The sequence below is a fragment of the Oryx dammah genome, unplaced genomic scaffold (genome assembly GCF_014754425.2).
Source record: "Oryx dammah isolate SB20612 unplaced genomic scaffold, SCBI_Odam_1.1 HiC_scaffold_2, whole genome shotgun sequence".
In the NCBI taxonomy this organism is placed as follows: Eukaryota; Metazoa; Chordata; class Mammalia; order Artiodactyla; family Bovidae; genus Oryx; species Oryx dammah.
In genome coordinates, this window is record NW_024070186.1 from 500242 (window position 1) to 516640 (window position 16399).

At 42.9% G+C, this 16399-nt stretch overlaps 2 long non-coding RNA genes across 2 annotated transcripts in view; one reads left to right on the forward strand and one right to left on the reverse strand.

The window, feature by feature from the left end:
* Positions 1-2358, forward strand: part of LOC120880219 — an 8966-nt gene extending 6608 nt beyond the window's left edge. Inside the window, exons 2-3 of the long non-coding RNA XR_005724984.1 lie at positions 1369-1478; positions 2115-2358. This is a non-coding gene — a long non-coding RNA (uncharacterized LOC120880219). The remainder of the gene's footprint in view (positions 1-1368; positions 1479-2114) is intronic.
* Positions 1-14286, reverse strand: part of LOC120880212 — a 15861-nt gene extending 1575 nt beyond the window's left edge. The window contains exons 1-3 of the long non-coding RNA XR_005724980.1: positions 14274-14286; positions 8909-8912; positions 2823-2830 (exon numbers count right to left, since the gene is read on the reverse strand). This is a non-coding gene — a long non-coding RNA (uncharacterized LOC120880212). The remainder of the gene's footprint in view (positions 1-2822; positions 2831-8908; positions 8913-14273) is intronic.
* Between the last annotated feature and the right edge of the window lie 2113 nt (positions 14287-16399).

The following is a 16399-nucleotide window of genomic DNA, read 5'->3' on the forward strand; positions in this document are numbered from 1 at the left end:
CAGCGCCCCAGCCCCGTGGGGAGCCCCTGCTGATCCAGGCCTCCACGGGAGCCCCTCCAGTGCTGGCGGGGGGTTCTGGTTCAGTCTCCTGTGGGGTCACTGCTCCTCTCCTCTGGGTCTTGGTGCACACAGAAGTTTGTTTGTGCCCTCGAAAGTGGAGTGTCTGTTTCCCCCAGTCCTGCGGAAGTCCTGGAATCAAATCCCGATGGCTTCAAGGCCAGATTCCCTGGGGGTTTCCCGTCTGTTTGTTGGGTCCCCAGGCGAGGAAACCTGATGTGGGGTTCAGGGCTGTCACAACAGCGGGAGAGCTTCTTTGGGATTACTGTTCTCCAGTCTGAGGGTCACCCACCAGGCGGGTGTGGGATTTGATTTCATTGCAGCTGTGCCCCTTCCACAGCCTCACTGCAGCCTCTCCTGTTTTTAGGTATGGGGTTCTGGCACTCTGGTTGGTCAACAGCTAGCCGTGATTTCGGTGCTCTCACAGAAGGATGTCTTTCTCCACCATCTTGAACTGGAAGCCTGATTTGAGTCCATCTTTCAAAAAGATTTTTTATTTTATATTGAACTATAGTTGTTTAACAATGTTGTGTTAGTTTCAGGAGTACAGAAAAGTGCTTCAGTTATACATATACGTATATCTACTCTTCTTTAAGATCTTTTCCCATTTAGGTTATTATGAGATTCAGGCTTCATTATGTTTCTGGGAATCCATCTATTTCTTCTAGGTTGTCCGTTCTCTAGTAATCCCTTACAGTAGTTTGTATTTCTGGCGTCAGTTGTAGCTTATCCCTTTTCATTTCTGCCTTTGTCTGTTTGCCTCCCCCCACCCCCTTCTATTTTGATGAGTCTGGCCTAAAGATTTGTAGATTTTATCTTTTGAAAGACATAGTTCTTTTTTTAAAAATTGAAGTATAGTTGATTTACTTTGCTGTGCCAATCTCTGCTGTATAGCAAAGTAGCTCAGTTTACACACATATATATTCTTTTAAAATATTCTTTTCTATTATGACTTATGCATGATACTGAGTATATTAATATTTCCATATGTTATACATTAGGACCTTGTTGTTTATTTGTTCTAAATGTGATAATTTGCATCTACCAACCCCAGTCTCCCAGTCTGTCTCTCTCTTTCCCTCCCTCCCCTTGGCAACTACAAAATCTGTTCTCTATGTTTATGAGTCTCTTTCTGTTTTGTAGATAGGTTCATTTCTACATACAAGTGATGTCATGATATTTGTTGAAAGACCCAGTTCTTAGTTTCATTAATCTTTCCTGCTGTTCCAGTCTCTATTTCATTGATTTCCACTCTTATCTTCATTGTTTCCTTCCTTCCACTAATTTGAATCTTTGTTCTTCTTTTTCCAGCTTCTCTAGGTATCAAGAAGACTGTGATCTTCCTGTTTCTCCAGCGAGTAGGCCTGTGTTACTGAAAGCTTTCCTCTCAGAGCTACTTTTGCCTCGTTTCCTAGATCTCGGTACATTCTGTCTCCACTTCCACTCGTCTCAAGGCATGTTTTGTTCTCCTCCTTGATCTTTGTGGCCCATTGACTATCCAGCAGCACGTCTCGTCTTGTTCATCTGAGTTTTTCCCAGTTCTCCTCTTGTAGTTGATTTCTAATTTCATACCACTGTGGTCTACAAAGATGCTTGGTATAATTCCAGTCTTTGAAAATGTACTGAGGCCTATTTTGTGTCTGACATGCTCTATCCTGGGTCATGTTCCACGTGCACTTGAAAATAATGTGTATTTTGCTGCTTGGGATGGAATGTCCTATTAAGACTATCTGGTCTGGTATTCTTTAAGACCAGTGTTTCCTTGTTGATTTTCTGTCTGGCTTATCTATCCTGTGGTATAAGTAGCATATTAAAGTCCCCTACAACTCCCGTGTTGCTGTCACTTTTTCTTTTTATGTGTGTTAATATTTGCTTTATTATTCAGATGCTCCTATTTTGCTTGCATAAGTATTTAGAAGTATTATATCTTCTTGTTGGATTGATCCCTTTATCAGTATCTCATGGCTTTGTCTCTTGTTACAGCCTTGACTTTATAGTCTATTTTGTCTGATACAAGTATTGCCATTATAATTTTTTTTTTGTTTCCATTTTCACAGAATATCTTTTCCCAGCTTTTCACCTTCAGTCTGCTGAGAGGTGGTGTACAGTGCTGCAGCTCTTTTGACCTCAACTGGGAGAAATCCGAGGCACACAATTTTGCATAATTTTCTAGCAGTTTCTTGTAGAGTTAAACTCCAGTTACCCACAGTGTTAACTCACCTGATGTACACCACTTACTGCTTTCCCTTCCCTCATCTTTTTCCCTTTTCCTATATAAGTGTTTCTTGCACTTTAAAAATAAACTGCTTTGACATGAATCTTCGTCTCAGAATCTGTAGGAATTTCTGCAGGAAACTGAACTAAGAAAAATGGGAAGCTTATGGAATTGAGATGAAGAAAGCAGAACCTAGGGTAACAAGTAGAGAGAAAGAGCTAGAAGCAGAAGTGGGATGGGAAAGGGAACTGGATGAATGGGAAGTAAGTAAGGTGGGAAAACTGCTGAGCTGTAGGGACAAGGAGGAAGCTATGAACCTACCTGAAAATACCACCTTCTTACCCAATTACATCTTTGCACTGTATAAATAATGCCTGTGATTTAACTGCACTACCCCTACGTTGTCTGAGGGTCAGAAGACATACTAACCAGTTGTAATCTTTAAAGGCTTCAAGTCCATTTTGAAGCAAAACTTAAATGGTTTTCATGAAATCTTCTATAAGAAAACTCTAATCTCATGAACATATCAGATAATCCTCTTGGGTCTGACTTTTTCTTCTTTCCATCTTTCCATTGGCCTGTGAAGAGTCAAGAAGGCTTTTTCCCCCTTTATAGTTCATTTTTCCCTTTTGGATTTTGAAAAAGTCAGACTGAAGCCACATTTGTTATTCTCAGGTCTTATAACAGGCCGTGACATTTTCTGAAGTGGAATAAAAATTCGGGCTGAATGCACTGATAGGTAATTTCCTGTTGAATTTCTTTATTGAATGTCTCAGGACCTAATTAGTGAACACTTAAAGTCTGATTTAAAGGACTTCCCTGGTGGCTCAGACAGTAAAGCGTCTGTCTACAATGTGAAAGACCTGGTTTTGATCCCTGGGCTGGGAAGATTCCCTGGAGAAGGAAATGGCGACCCACTCCAGTGCTCTTACCTTGAAAAATCTCATGGATGGAGGAGCTTGGTGCTACTGTCCATGGGGTCACAAAGAGGTGGGCATGACTGAGCGACTTCACTTTCACTAAAGTCTGATTTAGTTAGTGAATAAACCTTTAGTTTCAGGCAGTAACCTCTCCTGCCAGAAGACTCCCCTGGAGAAGCATCTGGGTTTCCTTCAGCTTTCACTTCTCAAACAGTGAACCCCTCGTGGCCCCTCCCATGGTGCTATTTCTTCTGACTTGGTGTCCTCTCATTTCCTTATTGGATTGGGGCTGCCTCCTGTAGAAGGAATCATGTCATACCACCCGTCTAGAATGTTTCAGAAGACACTTCCATGTTGCCAGCGCCAGCAAACCGTTGCATCTTCTTGGGGAACAGTGGTGCTAACTGGACAGGGACTTTTCAGGCAACCATTGTATATTGTGGGGAAGCTGACCTGAGAAGGTTGAAACATTCCTGTTGTTTTGATAACAATAATATGTAGAAGAATGGCAGGCTTTAGGAAAAGTGTTTTGTGACTGCCTGGACCCATAGCACCACCTATGCTAAGATTATTGTTGTTTACAATCATGGGCTAATAAAAGGAACACAAATCTAACTACTCATGGGATAGTTAAGAGCCAACATTTGCCTGTCTAATGAGATCATTTATTTAAACAGTAAGTTCATTTATTTAAGCAGTAAGAAATACAGATTTTTATTTTGAATAAATTTTTATGTTTTAATGACATATTATTACATGCAGTAAAATGCACATAGTTGAAATATACACTTTGATAAGTTTGACATTTATATAAATCCATGAAACCATCATCACATCCATAAAAAAACCCGTCTACCTTCATTTTTACCTTGTTTCCTTTATCAATGTCACTCTGACCTCTAGTCAGCCATTGATTTGTTTTAAAGCTCAACATTCAAAAAAACTAAGATCATGGCATCTAGTCCCATCACTTCATGGCAAATAGATGGGGAAACAATGGAAACAGTGACAGACTTTATTTTGTGGGGCTCCAAAATCACTACAGATGGTGACTGCAGCCATGAAATTAAAAGACACTTGCTCTTTGGAAGAAAAGTTATGACCAACCTAGATAGCATATTAAAAAGCAAAGACATTACTTTGCCAACAAAGGTCCATCCAGTCAAAGCTACAATATTTCCAGTGGTCGTGTATGGATGTGAGAGCTGGACTATAAAGAAAGCTGAGCGCTGAAGAACTGGTGCTTTTGAACTGTGCTGTTGGAGAAGACTCTTGAGAGTCCCTTGGACTGCAAGGAGATCCGACCAATTCATCCTAAAGGAAATCAATCCTGAATATTCATTGGAAGGACTCACGTTGAAGCTGAAACTCCAATACTTTGGCCACATGATGCGAAGAGCTAACTCATTTGAAAAGACCCTGATACTGGGAAAGATTGAGGGTGGGAGGAGAAGGGGATGACAGAGGATGAGATGGTTGGATGGCATCACGGACTTAATGGACATGAGTCTGAGTGAACTCCGGGAGTTGGTGATGGACAGGGAGGCCTGGCGTGCTGCAGTCCATGGGGTTGCAAAGAGTCAGATATGACTGAGCAACTGAACTGAACTGAACTGAGTTTTAATTGTCTAAAATGTTATATGATTGAAGTCATGAAGTGTTTCTACTTTTCTCTCAGATACCCTTATGTGAAATATATTTTTTTATATTGGTGAGAAGTATGTTCTGTAGACATACTACTGATCGTCCATTCATCTGTTTATCCGTATTTGCGTTCCCAGTTTTTGACTGTTGCAAGTAAAACTGCTGCAGACCTTTGAATATATTGAAAGTTCCTCAGATGGTTATGTTTCACTTTTCCTGTATTAATACCTTGCAATGCCTGACTTACAGGCTTAGTGAATGTATGACTTTTTAAAGAACATTATACCATGTTAGGCAGGAGAGGTTACACAAGGAAAAGATGAAGACCCGGCAGTCTTCCTGAGCTAGGTGGTGAGAGGCGTTCAGGAATCACACCTGTACAGACCTGAGTCCGCAGAGGGCAGGACACCAGTCGCCACGCATTTTATTACGCAGGCTGCTCCTGGCATCCGTGGAAAATCACAAAAGCTTGAGCTGGGCCCCAGATCCCATTGTCAGCCTTGGTAGAGGAGGCCTTCAGGGTCTGTAACGACCAAGACTTGGAGGAGGCCAATAAGGATCAGTTCAGTTCAGTCGCTCAGTCGTGTCCGACTCTTTGCGACCCCATGAATCGCAGCACGCCAGGCTTCCATGTCCATCACCATCTCCCGGAGTTCACTGAAACTCACGCCCATCCAGTCGGTGATGCCATCCAGCCATCTCATCCTCGGTCGTCCCCTTCTCCTCCTGCCCCCAATCCCTCCCAGCATCAGAGTCTTTCCCAGTGAGTCAACTCTTTGCAGGCTAATAAAGAAAATGCAGTTCTTGGCAGTTCTGATTCACCCACCACCTCGAGGGGACCCTGAAGCACTGGACAGACCACAAGAAGCCACCTGGTGTGAACCGATGTGCTTGGGGCGCTGGAAGGGGGAAAGCCCTGAGCGCCCTCCTGGGGGCTCCCAAAAGGCAACCCCGGCCAGTCCCCGTTCTTTGTGAACGAGTCGGATGAGAGCGCCCACACGTGACTGACGGCCCCAGTGCCTGCCTGACTACAGATCCCACTTGATCGACTTTCATTACCCCAGCGGAGCCTTGGGTGACCCTTGGTGTAACAGGTGAAACTGAACTTCCGGTGGACGCTGGAGCTGCCTGCTCTGCTCTGACTTGGCCAGCCGGCCCCCACTCCACCCGTGGACTCTACTGTGACGGGAGTTGGTGGACAGTCAAACGGAGGGCGGTTCACATCTCTCCTTGGTGTCCCCGGTGGCACGGTGGTAAAGAAGCTGCCTGCAATGCAGAGACTCAGGTTCAATCCCTGGGTCAGGAAGATACCCTGGAGGAGGGAATGGTAACACACTCCAGTATTCTTACCTGGAAAATTCCATGGACAGAGGAATGCGGTGGGCTACAGTCCATGGGTCGCAAAGAGTCAGATGTGACTGAGCACATCAGCGGAATAAGATCACTTAAGCAGCCTAGAGCACAACCTGTTTTAAAATTGGATTAAATTAGTGAGCACTGAGTAGAAACTAAGTTATAGCTTTGGTCCAAATCTTACGATAATTTTCTTTACGTGGCAGCATCAGTGACTCCTCTAGTATGTGTAGCAATCACTCTGGCATTATTTTCACCTTCATGATATTTTCATCAGCTATACTCATATGTACTTAGTATTTTTTATTATAGTCAATGTTTTAGTACTATATAAAATATAAATTATAGCTCATCATTCCTTAAATGTGTTTTGGTTTTGAAATTTAATTTAGTTTTTATTTATTTTGGGGTATAAGTTGATTTACAATGTTGTGTTTTCAGGTGAATAGAAAGTTATTCACTTATGTATATATATAAAACCATTCTTTTCCAGATCCTTTCCCCATGTAGGTTATTATACGATATTGAGCAGAGTTCCCATTGCTATACGGTAGGTCCTTGTTGATCGTGTATTTCATGTATAGTAGTGTGTAATATCGGAGAAGGCAACGGCGCCCACTCCAGACTCTTGCCTGGAAAATCCCATGGACGGAGGAGCCTGGCGGGCTGCAGGCCATGGGTCACAAAGAGTCAGACAGGACTGAGCGACTTCACTTTCACTTTTCACTTTCATGCATTGGAGAAGGAAGTGGCAACCCACTCCAGTGTTCTTGCCTGGAGAATCCCAGGGACGGGGGAGCCTGGTGGGCTGCCGTCTCTGGGGTCGCACAGAGTCGGACACGACTGAAGCGACTTAGCAACAGCAGCAGCAGCAGCAGTGTGTAATATTAATCACAAATGCCTAATTATTTCCTCACCCTCGTCCTTTCCCTTTGGTAACCAGAAGCTTGTTTTTGAAGTCTGAGTTTGTTTCTCTCTTATAAATAAGGTCATTGTATCACCTTTTTACATTTTGTATGTAAACCATATCATGTGATATTTGTCTTTGTCTGACTTTGTACTTAATATTTTTGATGGAGTCATTTTTAAAACTAAAAATATTTCTGTAGAAAAAAAATTGAAATCACTGCCTTAAATAGAAAACTTTGTTTTCTAATTCATATTAAAATGGATGCATAAATATTAAAAGATAACTTGTTTTATGAATCACCTAAATTCATTTCATAAGCTATACTTGGGGAAACTCTTGTTGTAGGAGAAGTGCTTTCAGTGATTCTGTTTTTAAGCAATGAAGCAAGGCTTATGCACTTGGTGATCATGTGTGTCTAAATGCCTCTAAATAATAGATTTTCTTCGTATCAAATATCATCCGACCACAGTAGACAATGGAATGAGAACAGAAATTAATAACAAAAGAAAAACTGGAAAATTTACAAATACGTGGAGGTTAAATAACATACTCTTGGATAGATAGTGGGTCAAACAGGAAATAAAAGGGAGGGTAGAACATATTTTGAGATGAATGAAAGCAAAATCGTAGGGATGGTATGCAGTAACATGGATGGGCCCAGCAATGATCATACCAGGTGAAGTAAGTCAGACAAAGACAGACATTCACATGATACTGCTTATATGCAGAATCTAAAAAATACAAATAAACTTATTTATGAAACAGAAATACAGGCTTAGAGAATGAATTTATGGTTACCGAGGGCAAAGTGTGGGGGAGAGGAGGAGAGACTGGGCGTTTAGGACTGACACGTACTCACTGCTCTGTTTAAAGTATATAACCACTGAAGACCTGCTGTTTAGTGCCAGAAACTTGATTTAATATTCTGTAGTAACTTAAATGGGAAAAGATTTTGAAAAAGAATGAATACTTGTATGGGTATAACTGAATGACTTTGCTGTATACCTGTGAAAGTGAAAGTGAAGTCACTCAGTCATGTCTGACTCTTTGCAACCCCATGGACTGCAGCCTACCAGGCTCCTCTATCCATGGGATCTTCCAGACAAGAGTACTGGAGTGGGCTGCCATTGCCTTCTCCAGTGCATGAAAGGGAAAAGTGAAAGTGAAGTTGCTCAGTCGTGTCCGACTCTGTGTGACCCCAGAGACGGCAGCCCACCAGGCTCCCCCGCCCCTGGGATTCTCCAGGCAGGAACACTGGAGTGGGTTACCATTGCCTTCTCCTGTACACCTGTAACTAACATATTATTGTTAATCAAATATACTCCAATATAAAATAAAAATGAAAAATCAAACCAAACCTATGGGATACAGCAAAAGCAGTACTAAGAAAGTTAAAATCTAACTAAACTAAAATTAAAATCTTTCCTTTTCTGGTTAGGCTCATTTAAATATTTAAAAAACAAAACTAATAGTAGTGTATGTATTCTTTTTATAAAAATGTACACCCGTGGCTGGTTCATGTCAATGTATAGCAAAACCCACCACTATATTGTATAGTAATTAGCCTCCAATTAAAATAAATAAATTAAAAAAAATTCTAACACAGATAAGTCACAGTCTCCCTACTTGTAACATTGCTCCAAACTTCAGCTCCCTTTTCAAAAATAACCACACTTCACAATCTGGTGTGTATCATTCTTATAGTTTTCATTGTCTCCAAAAAGCAAATCATAACAAACCAATTCAAACCAACTAAAAAACCAACAAGCAGTTAATAAACCAGCAGAACAAACAACCCAGCTTTCACACCTGCCTCTCACCTCTCCGTTCAGCCTTCAGCATCATGCAGGAGAAACAGGGTTTAGTCACCAGGCTCAATTAAAAGGGCAGGTTTCGGGATGCCTTTTCTCTGTGTGATTTGATGGGGAGACAGGCACAGCTTGATGCTGGTTGACCTCTGAGAGGAGGAACAGAGAACAGATGCCATCATTCTGGTATTTTTCTGGACAATTCTTAGTTCTAGGTGCACAACCAAAGCCTAAAAGATTGGGCAGTCCTTGGCATCGTAACGGAATGTTGTCTTCTCTTTGATTCTGACCTGTTCATGTGGTTTTTCTTCAATATTTTTCTGAGTTCCTACTACATCAAGGCATGCGTCTCATTCTTGAGGACCTTGTAGCTGGGGTGGTTCCCCCTGGCACTTTTCAGATAACAGTTTTATTGAGATATAATTCACATACCATGCAATTCATCCTTTTTAAAGCGACAGTTCAGTGGTTTTCAGTATATTTCCAGAGTTGGGCAGCCATGACCACAATCAATTTTGGAATGTTTTCATTATTAAAGAGAAACTCTATTAGCAGTCACTCCCTATTTCTCCTCAGCTTCCCAGCTCTATGAAACCACCCAAATACTTACTGTCTCAATGGATTTGCTTATTCTAAACATGTCATGCAGATAAAGCCATGCAATATGCGGTTTCAGGCTTCATTCCTCTTGTAGCTTTGGCACTTCGTTTCTTTTAGATTGTCAAATCGTATCTCACTGTCTGGCTCTACCACCTTCTACTTATCCATTCATCAGTTGGTAGGCATTTGGACTAATTCCACCTTTTTTCTGTTACGAATAATGCTGCTCTGAGCATTCTTACACACTGTTTTGGTAAACGTATGTTTTCACTTTCCTGGGCATATACCTAGGGATTGTTGGGCCATACTGTACCTGTATGTAATCTGTTGAGAACCCACCAGTCACACCATCGTGCACTCCTACTAGGCGTGTGTGGTAGCATTTCTGTTGTATTTTCTTCCTGTGAAAGTCAGCATCAGCTTTACCCTGTCTCTTAAATACCACTTCTAACCACTTTTAAGCCCTGACAATACAGGTTTGTGTGTGTGTGTGTGTGTGTGTGTGTGTGTGTGTGTGTTAAAAATGCCTCTCCAGGGGTGCTCCCTGGCCGTCCAGTGGCTCGGGCGCCATGGTTTCCCTGCGTGGCCCGTGTCCAACCCATGGTTGGGGAATGAATTGAGATCCTGCAAGCCACACGGCATGGTCGGGGGAGGAGGTTTCCACAGTCACCGTCATCTTCCTTCCACAACTTCACACTACCTTCTTTGCATCCTCTGTTGTTACTTGAGAACACAAAACTTGTTTTCTTTCTTCCTTAGGGTCCCTCAGTGCCCATTCTGCCCTCCTCGCTTCTGTCCACTATAAACCAGGCCTCCAGGTTCCAGCCTAGCTTGCTAAGCTCACTGCCTGCAGCCCCAATGCTGGCGTGCTCTGCTCCATCTGCCACAACGCCCTTGCCGTTTCATGCGACCACTGATGTTTCAGCCCTCTAGGTCTTTTCCCAGACTCTCTCTCGCCTGGCATGCCTCTCCCACTTCTGTCCTGCTGCTGCTGCTGCTGCTAAGTCATTTCAGTCGTGCCCGACTCTGTGTGACCCCATGGACTGCAGCGCACCAGGCTCCCCCGTCCTTGGGATTCTCCAGGCAAGAACACAGGAGTGGGCTGCCATTTCCTTCTCCAGTGCATGAAAGTGAAGAGTGAAAGTGAAGTTGCTCAGTCGTGTCCAACTCTTTGCGACTCATGGACTGCAGCCCACCGGGCTCCTCCGTCCATTGGGTTTTCCAGGCAAGAGTCCTGGGGTGGGTGCCATCGCCTTCTCTGTCTGTCATTCTAGTCAAGTCCTATTTGTCCTTCAAGACCTCAGCTAAAGAACCGTTTCTTTCCCGTTGAAGACTTTCTTCCCCGAGACCCCCGGGGGAGGTAGCTTAATGTCCCCTCAGCTTTACTGTTGTGTACATCACATTGTGTGACAGTTATTTTCTGCTTTTTGTTTTAAATGCCTACTTTTCTCTTTAAACTGTGAGATATTTTTCCAAGAGAAGAGAGCTTAGTGATCACTTGGCTGACCCTTCTCGTCTGAAAGATGGGGCAACTAAGGCAGAGCAGTCAAGGCCAGCCAAGGTCATTAGATAAGTGTTTGCTCAACTCACAGGAACTCTGAAAAGTTTTTGCTTGCCTTTTTCCTAGTTTAAAAATACCATTCCTTCAGTGATATTGATATGGTTCCAGAGCAACGGATGGGAATGAGGGTCTATTACGTATCCTGACGTTTTGTTTGTGTGGCTTTTTAGAAACATGTTTAGCCATAGAAACTCAAAGCCCCAAAATGATTTTAAAACAGCTTATCAACAAATTTTGTTTGCTAGAATTTTATCAACAAATTTCTAGTTTGTTATGCCTTTTTCTTCAAATATCACAATGGTGTATTCCCTGAGTGACCAGTGCCTGTGGTTATGTGTGCTGTGCTTAGTCACTCAGGCATGTCTGATTCTCTGTGACCCCATGGACTGCAGTCCGCCAGGCTCCTCTGTCCATGGGATTCTCCAGGCAAGAATACTGGAGTGGGTTGCCATGCCCTCCTCCAAGGCATCTTCCCAACCCAGAGACTGAACCCAGGTCTCCCACATTGCAGGTGGATTCTTTACCAGCTAAGTCACCAGGAAAGCTGTGGTTATGAAGACCCCCATCAAAAAATATTCCTGTAAGAAATGAACTTTCAAAAGCAGACTTGAAGCAATAGCAATACTGAATGGTACTGTTGGGTTTATTTTACATTACTAGATATTTCTCTTTAGTTTCACTTGCATCAAATATAATACAGGAAATAATGGTGGTCTAAAGGGACAAGTTTCTCTCTCGAGGTAGATTAAAAGCCTTTTGCAAACTTCCCTGGGCACTTTTCTAAGGCAGTGAAAAGAGGCTTTTAGGCAGTTGTTATAGACTGAATAGTTTTGTAAAGTCCTGAAATGTAGGCTGCATTTTCATAGTCTCTTTCTCAAGGGGAATGGTGGAGGCTTTAGACTCATGAAAATCTGGTCAAGTAAACCCCCTTCTCCGCGGTCCCAGCGTTGGGCAGTTCTTCTGCTCCATCCCACGTCTTTATGCAAAGATACTCTGTGATGGGCTTTCATTTTAGCGCAGGATATTAGGATGGATATCCGTGTTCACTGTTTCCATCTCTCTTTTGTTCTGTTTATGTCATTCAGGCCTGGCCCTCATCTAATTTGGAAATAGCATTCTGAATATGGTCCTTGGACTGTCTAGGACAACCTCCCGCCTGACGTCAGAAGGATCCTGCACAGCTGGGATCCGGCTACTCCTCTTGCCTCGAGTCCCTGTTGAGCAGCTACTATTTGCCAGGCATTGCCACTGGTGCAGAGGGTCGAGACGGCTCTTGTGTCATCTTCCTGGGAGGACAGGTATTGCATCCAGCATTACGCACTTGATGCGCAGGGGGTAGTGTTAGTCACGTTGGTGGGGGAAGGGGACGGGGGTCTTCAGGAAGAGGGAAGTGCCTGTGTGCAGGTGCTCGCGTGAGCAGAGTGAGACTGGGCCGCAGTGACCCAGGGGGAGTGGTGGGAGACGAAGACGCAGGTGACTGTGGTCCAAAGTGTGCAGGGCCTTGCAGGCCGTCGTAAGCAGTTGGAACTTTGCTCCGGGTACAACAGAGCCACTGAGGGACTTCAAACGGGTGTAATGAACTCAGACTGACAATTCAACTAAATCACTTTTGTTTCTCCGTGGAGAATAAACTGGAGAGGGGGAAACCTGAAGTGGAGGAGTGGTTAGGAGTCTTTTACATTCAGGGGAAACACAACATTGCCCTGAGCAAGGGTTGATTCTAGAAAATCTTATGACTGGATATAGGTGATAAGGGAGAAGGAGAAGTCAAGGATGTATCTCAAGTATCGGGTCTGAAGGACTGGGTGGATAATAGTAGTTAACTGGACTTGAGCAAATACTGGGGCAGATGACAAGGTTAATCTTGCATTGTTAGCTGGAACGTGTCTGTGATATTTCCACGTGGAGCTGTCCTTAAGCAGCTGTGTGATGTGAACTTACAGCTGTGAGCGCAGGGAAGAGGTCTGGACTGAAAATGTAAATTCGGGTCACACAAGGCTGTCACAGTGAGACGGGAGTCGAGGAGGTCGCCTAGAAAAGACTGCAGAGGCCACAAGGGGTGCCAGATTCCCTCGGTGCTTTTCAGCAGCTGGGACCGCAAAACGCAAAGACTCATGTTGGTGTTGAAGCTGTGCCTTTTCTCGCCCTCATCTACCTTTTTGCTTTAGTTTCGCATTCTACCCCTATCCTCTAGTTTACCCTGTGCTCTAAATACGCCCGACTCTGTGATGTTGCCCATGTTTTCTCAACTTGAATTCACTGTTTTTTCTCCAAATTATCAACCTCATGGGCTTCCCAGGTGGCGCTAACGGTAAAGGACCCACCAGCCAAAGCAGTAGGCACAGGAGACGTGGGTTCGATGCCTGGGTTGGGAAGATCCCCTGGAGGGGGGCACGGCAACCCACTCCACTACTCCTACCTGGAGAAGCCTGTGGACAGAGCAGCCTGGCCAGCTACGGTCCACAGCATTGCAAAGAGTCAGACACGACTGAAGTGACTTGGCACATTAACCTCATATTTTAATGTACTTCTTTTTCTTAAGGATTTTTCAAAATACTACGTATTTTTTATTCTACTGAATTACCTTTCTTTTCCTCTATTTGCTGAAATCTTCTTTGTCCTTCAGGGCTTGAAACAAGTGCCATTCCTCTTTGAAATCTTTCTTGATTTCATAGCATATCTCCACTAAAAGTGGAATGAATAAATGAATGAATGGGGTATAGTAAACGCATTTGGTTTACTCAGTGAAGAGGGAGGAAATGAAGATTTATTTAGTGCCTAATACGTGTCAAGAGCTGTGTTGAGCCCTTTGCCTAGAGAATCTTGTTTGATCTTCCTACCACTCTGCACAAGTCATGGTATCCTTACTCCGATTTATGCAGAAAGGAAAATACCTATGACTTTTTCACATCACACATTTTTATATTATATATTTGTTTTATTGATGTATAGGTGATTTACAGTGTTGTCTTAATTTCTGCAGTACAGCAATGTGATTTAGTTATATATAATGTATACATTTAAAAATATTTTTCCTATCCTGTATTTTAAAGAAGGGAGCTTGTCTTATTTACATAACACATCTGAGTTAAGAAATAATCCTGAACTCACTAAGTCACTAAAATTAATGTCCTGTCCTTTTCTTTTCCCTTGGAGAAGATTTCACCCTATTACATTTTAATGACAATTATCACTCTATTCTCACTGATGCTTTCTCCATCTTGTTGACTTGATGACAGGCTCAACTATGCTTTCAGATTCAATCTTCTAATTTGGCAAATGTTCTGTTGGGTTTCATGCCCAGAGACCAAATCAGTTCAACTTAATAAATATTCATGAAGCACCTACTACATGTAAGGTACACTGCTAGATGTTAGAGGGAGAAGCAGAGATGGGTAAGACAAGACATCTACTTCACAGGGTTATGCAATCTTAAAAAGGTATTAATTCAGAAAAATAAATATATGCAAGGTAATAGAGAGGTAAGAGAAACCCAAGTAAGATGGTAGGTGTTGCAAGAGGGCATCAGAGGGCAGACACACTGAAACCATACTCACAGAAAACTAGTCAATCTAATCACACTAGGACCACAGCCTTGTCTAACTAATCACACTAGGACCACAGCCTTGTCTAACTCAATGAAACCAAGCCATGCCCGCAGGGCAACCCAAGACAGGCGGGTCATGATGGAGAGGTCTGACAGAATGTGGTCCACTGGAGAAGGGAATGGCAAGCCACTTCAGTATTCTTGCCTTGAGAACCCCATGAACAGTATGAAAAGGCAAAATGATAGGATACCGAAAGAGGAACTCCCCAGGTCATTAGGTGCCCAATATGCTACTGGAGATCAGTGGAGAAATAACTCCAGAGAGAATGAAGGGATGGAGCCAAAGCAAAAACAACACCCAGTTGTGGATGTGACTAGTGAAAGAAGCAAGATCCGATGCTGTAAAGAGCAATATTGCACAGGAACCTGGAAAGTCAGGTCCATGAATCAAGGCAAATTGGAAGTGGTCAAACAAGAGATGGCAAGGGTGAACGTCGACATTCTAGGAATCAGCGAACTAAAATGGACTGGAATGGGTGAATTTAACTCAGATGACCATTATATCTACTACTGCGGGCAGGAATCCCTCAGAAGAAATGGAGTAGCCATCAACAAAAGAGTCTGAAATGTGATACTTGGATGCAATCTCAAAAATGACAGAATGATCTCTGTTCGTCTCCAAGGCAAACCATTCAATAGCACAGTAATCCAAGTCTATGCCCCAACCAGTAATGCTGAAGAAGCTGAAGTTGAATGGTTTATGAAGACCTACAAGACCTTTTAGAAGCAACACCCAAAAAAGATGTCCTTTTCATTCTAGGGGACTGGAATGCAAAAGTAGGAAGTCAAGAAACACCTGGAATAACAGGCAAATTTGGCCTTGGAATGCGGAATGAAGCAGGGCAAAGACTAATAGAGTTTTGCCAAGAAAATGCACTGGTCATCGCAAACACCCTCTTCCAACAACACAAGAGAAGACTCTACACATGGACATCACCAGATGGTCAACACTGAAATCAGATTGATCATATTCTTTGCAGCCAAAGATGGAGAAGCTCTATACAGTCAACAAAAACAAGACCGGGAGCTGACTGTGGCTCAGATCATGAACTCCTTATTGCCAAATTCAGACTTAAATTGAAGAAAGTAGGGAAAACCACTAGACCATTCAGGGATGACCTAAATCAAATCCCTTATGATTATACAGTGGAAGTGAGAAATAGATTTAAGGGACTAGATCTGATAGATAGAGCGCCTGATGAACTATGGACGGAGATTCGTGACATTGTATAAGAGACAAGGATCAAGACCATCCCCGTGGAAAAGAAATGCAAAAAAGCAAAATGGCTGTCTGGGGAGGCCTTACAAATAGCTGTGAAAAGAAGAAAGGTGAAAAGCAAAGGAAAAAAGGAAAGATATAAGCATCTGAATGCAGAGTTCTAAAGAATAGCAAGAAGAGATAAGAAAGCCTTCCTCAGTGATCAATGCAAAGAAATAGAGGAAAAGAACAGAATGGGAAAGCCTAGCGATCTCTTCAAGAAAATTAGAGATACCAAGGGAACATTTCATGCAAAGATGAGCTCGATAAAGGACAGAAATGGTATGGACCTAACAGAAGCAGAAAATATTAAGAAGAGGTGGCAAGAATACACAGAAGAACTGTACAAAAAAGATCTTCACAACCCAGATAATCATGATGATGTGATCACTAATCTAGAGCCAGACATCTTGGAATGTGAAGTCAAGTGGGTCTTAGAAAGCATCACTACGAACAAAGCTAGTGG